This window comes from Triticum dicoccoides, chromosome 4B, assembly GCF_002162155.2.
Source record: "Triticum dicoccoides isolate Atlit2015 ecotype Zavitan chromosome 4B, WEW_v2.0, whole genome shotgun sequence".
NCBI classification, from domain to species: Eukaryota; Viridiplantae; Streptophyta; class Magnoliopsida; order Poales; family Poaceae; genus Triticum; species Triticum dicoccoides.
In genome coordinates, this window is record NC_041387.1 from 314,874,910 (window position 1) to 314,880,644 (window position 5,735).

Here is a 5,735-nt window from a genome sequence, read left to right on the forward strand (position 1 = left end):
TTAGTAATTTGGTCATAGGGGCTGCTTTCTGGGAGAAGCCTTTTATGAACCTTCGATAATATCCAGCTAAACCAAGGAAGCTACGAATCTCTGTTACGTTGGTTGGGGATTTCCATGCCAACACTGCATCCACTTTAGCAGGATCTATGGCTATCCCTTTCCCTGATATAATGTGTCCTAAGAAGGACACTTCTTCTAGCCAAAATTCACACTTTTTGAATTTGGCATAGAGTTGTTTTTCTCTCAAGGTCTGTAGAAATATTCGAAGGTGTTCAACATGTTCCTCAATACTTCGAGAGTATATGAGGATGTCATTGATGAACACTACCACAAACTTATCTAAATAGGGCATGAGGACTAGGTTCATCAGGTTCATGAAAACTGCTGGTGCATTTGTTAGCCCGAAAGGAACAACCATGAATTCATGGTGACCATATCGGGTTATGAAAGCAGTCTTAGGTATATCTTCTTCCTTTACTTTTAGTTGGTGGTACCTAGACGGGAGATCTATTTTTGAGAACATGGTGGCTCCTTTCAATTGGTCAAATAGATCATCTATCCATGGTAGTGGGTACTTATTCTTAATGGTCTCCTCATTCAAGGCTCGATAATCCACACATAGCCTCATACTTCCGTCCTTTTTCTTAACGAATAAGACTGGTGCTTCCCAAGGTGACACACTTGGTCTAATAAACCCCTTTTCTTCTAGTTCATCCAATTGTTTTCTTAATTCCTTTAGTTCTTCCGTGGACATACGGTATGCTCGTTTTGATATGGGTGCCGTACCTGGGATGATATCAATAGTGAACTCTATCTCCCTGTCTGGTGGCATCCCGGGTAATTCTTCCGAAAATACGTCCAACTTGTACCACGGGTACATCTTTAGCCTCCTTTTTGTCCAAAGTGGCTACTGAGGCTTGGTTCGATTTCACTCGGGTTCTTCTACTATTAAAGGTTATCCGTTTATTTTCTAAGCTTCTCAAGGATATGGATTTTTCTGCATAGTCCATTCTTGCTCCATGACTCGCTAACCAGTCTATTCCAAGAATAACGTCTAAACCTCTTAGGCCAATTAAAAATAGGCTAGCATTAAAGGTTATGCCCTCAATGCAAATGGGACGGTTGTGGCAGACATGCTCCACAATTATTGGGCCTCCGGGTGAATCTACTTTTATGGGTTTGGCTAGGGGGGTCCGGTCTAGATTATGCGTCTCAACAAAGCATTGTGATATGAAAGAATGTGTTGCTCCTGGGTCAAACAATACTAGTCCTACTCCAGGAGGGATTAGTAGGTTACCCGTCACTATGTCTGAAGCTGACTCCACTTGTGCCACATCTATATGTGCTAGGCGGAATGGTCCACGTGTGAGACCGCCACGACCACGCCCGCAGTTGGCAGTAGATGCATTCCCGTGTACTTGGGCTGAATTAGACTGACACTTATTTTGAGATGGGACAGCTCCATTTGTGCCAGATTGTGGTTGACTCTTTCTTGGGCACTGGTTTTTGTAGTGTCCCTTTTGTCCACAACCAAAACAAACAACACTCGCCTTTGGGCAATCTCGAGCCAAGTGCGGTCCACTACACACGCGACATCTGATAGGGGCTCTCGGTGGCATAAAAGGTGGTCTAGGAGCTTGACAGAAAGGAGGACGGATGGGCCCGACCATTGGCACGCGGACTAGGCCAACAGGATGATTTCCACTGCTCACGCAAACCTTGGGTCCATCCTAGCTTTCTTCCTGCACTCTTCCTCTACGGCGATTTGCCGGTTCTTGATTGTAATGACTCGGTCTACTAGCTCCCGGAACTCAGTTATTTTTATAGGAGCTATAATAAGTTGTATGGATGGGTTCAGTCCTTCTATGAACCGGTACATCTTTTTGGTCTCAGTGTTTGTGTCCTCTGGTGCATAGCGGGATAGTGAGTTAAATTCATCTAGGTACTCTGCGACGGTTTTAGACCCTTGATTAAGGTTCAGGAATTCCTTCCTTTTTATTTCCATCGCACTTTGCAGGACATAGTTATCTCGGAATATCCTCTTAAATTCGTCCCAAGTGACTATGTGGTTTTCTGGTATGATAATTTGGACATTTCTCCACCATGTGGCAGCAGGACCAATTAACTGATGGGATGCATACCAAACCTTTTCTTGATCCGTGCATCCCACATTGTTAAGTTTCAGCTCTATGTCCATCAACCAATCATCTGCGGCTAATGGATCTGTGGCAGTTGAAAAGGTTGGTCGTCTAGTCTTTTGGAAGTCTCCAATCGTGACACCTTGTTCTGAGTTTTTAGTCAGTTGGCCTCTTATCATACCAAACATCTGTTCCATGAACTTATTTTGGTGTTCTAGAGAGTCTCGACGAGATTGCTCCATCCACTGGTACATTAGAGCAAGTTGATCGGATCCCGGGGCATGAGGGGGTAATGGTGGCGGTGGAGGTAACGTCACTCTAGACGGCAAATCTGCCATGTTCCTTAGCAACTCGGGTGCTAAATCTGATGGGTTCCCATTGTCTTCGAACGACTGACTACCAGATGCCATCGCTACCAAACTGGTGGGCAAGACATAGGTTATTACGATAGCTACTTTATGTAAAATAATTTTATTTGTTTAATTAGCGATGAGATTTTAGCTCAAATAGTACGCATCACGCTTACCTTCCTTTATTATTCTTTGAGCATCACTTTAATCAGTGCACTTAACAGTGGCATACTAGATTTTTTTTACTGGTTGTTGGCCAAAGAATAAATACAGTCAGACAAAGTGATTTTTTTTTATCATAACAGAGACAAGAGATTAATCATAAGTTAAAAAAATAGAGCCACTTGCACATGCACGCCCACACACAAGCTCTTCACGTACATGACTAAAAGCATATACTCATCAAGTGTCAGACATACATCATTTGAACTCATGAAGTGCTAGGAAAAATGTAGCAGCATCAGCACATATATACTAGCCCAACACGTGATGTATCAAGGCATGTAATTGAGTGAAGGAGATCACCAAATAAAATTTACCATACATCATATGTCATTATGAAGTACTAGCAGCAATGTAGCAGCATCATCACATACAATATTCCATTCAACAGAGTTAGGAATGCATATATATATGGCGCATGCATCACACGAGATCATCTAGTAATAGAAATCAGTACATCCATAAGTCCACCAGTCCACATGGATACATCACATAACATAGTCGCAACACCACATATGACTCTATGTCATGCATCATGAGGCTACCACGGCTATCTACACGTGTACCTGGAACAAAAGTATATCTGCCGACCTATCTGTCCGTCGGAACTAGTCTGACTAACTACGGCTGTGCAAACTCTGGAAGGGTAGCTACGGCTACAAGACCTTTCCAGATATGTACAAGATCCAAAAGGACAACCTCCATGCATCTGCCTAAACCTCTAATAAGTGGCAGAACTAACTCTGGGAGGAGTAGCTATCTAGCACGATGCTACAACCTTGCCAGAATACTAACTACTACTACTACTGGTAGCAAGTCAATCCTCCCTGACAAGAGTACTAGGTGAAACGGTGAGGAGCAATTCGGGGTTGAGGGCAGAAGTCGGTGCAGGAGAGACACACTCGGTGCAGCAGCATCAGACTCGGGTACGCTGATGGTGCTAAGCGGGTACTCAGAAGGAGTGTGCTCAGAGGGAGTGACATCAAAAGTGACACGAAGGTACTCCATGGGCTGAGAAGACACCTGGCGGGAGTTAAGTGCTAGAAGCTCTGAGTAAGTGACGCCGATCACTGAAAACACGAGGGTGCCATCAGGAGAAGGTGGAGCAGGGACAGAGAGCAGAGAACCTGGTGGAGTGTGGGGAGTGTGCTCTGGAGGTGGTGGCACTACAAAGGAACTCAGGGTAGGAGCAACCTGAGAGGAAGGCTCGTCGGCGACAAGAGACTACTGGTCAATCGGGTACCCTATCTGGCCTGGAGAGGCGAAAGGTGAGCTGTCGATCTGAAGATGGTTGAGGGCCATACCCGGATAGGTGTAGTACCTCAACGCAGAGGACATCTCGCTGTTCGCCCGCTCGAGCTCGGAGCAGCGCCTCTGAAGAGTGTCAACCTAATCTAACAGGCCCTGAACAAGCTGAGGTGTAGGTGGACGCTCGTACGGTGTCGAGGGACATGACACTGCTCGAGAGGAGGAACCCCTGAAGACTCTAAGAGTTGGGCAGTCTGCACGAGTGGGTGGGACCATCGAGTATAGAGGTGGATGAGCGGCAGTCGGAGCTGGTGGTGGTAAAAACATCGGAGGTAAGACAGGAGGACATGGTGGAAGTGGAGGGAAAGCGGAAGTGGACGCAAAAGGCGAAGGAGCAACAGTGGGCGGAGGTGCAGACGAACTCCCTGCCTCCTCTAACTGATGAGGCCACTCGCCTCTGCCCACGTACTTAAGGAGAGGGTGATAGGCGTGGAAAAGGTGTAAAGCGGCATCCCGTGCCGCACCCTGAAGTGCTGAAACAAAGTCGTAACATGCAACACTGAACCTAGAAGGGACATCTAAGCTCTCAGGAATGTGCACCATGACTAAGTACCCCGTGGAACACGGGTCGTGAAACACTGTGTAGTATGGTGCAAACAACACACCCAGAAGACCAAGAAGCTCAACCAAGAACAGAGCAAAACCACCATACTCAGCACCCGTACCAAACAACCTACCACTCGTCATCCTACATTAAGCAATTAAGAATTTAGTTAGTTATATTGTGTGGTCTAAATTATTTAATCTTCACTTCACTTGAGTTATATTTTTTTACACAAAACATATATATACATAGGAGAGGTAGAACTTGAGAAGGGATGATTTTTTTTGAAAACTCTTATTTTATTTTAGGTAAGGAGTGAACCTATCTTTCCTAGGGCTCGGACGGTCTCTAACTAAGTACATGACTGCTTCCTTAGCGGGGCTCTGATACCACCTCTTCCGTGACGCCCCGTTACGTCCGACAAAGTCAGGCGTAACGGAAGCCGTCACTTCAGAGTTGCGCCAGGATCAGTTAAGGAGAACAGTATCATGTACAAGACGGTGCAGCTACCATGAGTAGGCAAGATTTTATTACATTGACACCTCATGTGTCGACTAAGCCTAAGCGACCATGACAATAGATCGTCATCCACTTCTAGTTATGAGCCTTCTAGACCAACCATGGTGGGCATCTACTCTTCATAGCCTTGATTGTCGACTTCCTCATAAACATACTCTACTTCAGAATAACCGAAGTCATTAATATGACCAGACTCATCATAAGTACCATTCTCTATCGCCTTAGAGTTCTCATAACTCTCTTGTTCTGAAAAACAATATAAGTGCAACTGAGTACGTATAAAATACGTACTCCGCAACTCACCGGGAAAAGTGGATGCATGAGTCTTTAAAGAGGAAAAACTTTATCGTCCATGGCTACAACCATCGAGCCATTAGCTCAAAATACTTTGTAGGTAAAAATATTTTCCCTTAACCCATTTTGTTGAAAACCAATTTTTATTTATAAAATCTACTGGCGACAGAGTGACGTGGGATCTTAAATCCTATGTTAGAGGAAAACCCACACGACGCACTTCCAAACCCGGAAGCTGAGAGTGATATCACATTTACTCTGATCAGAGGTGTACTGCTTTGCCCATAGCATCACTTGGTCCAAGTCGGCCATGTGCTACCCGTGCACACGACAAGACCAAGGAACCAGAACCTTTAACCA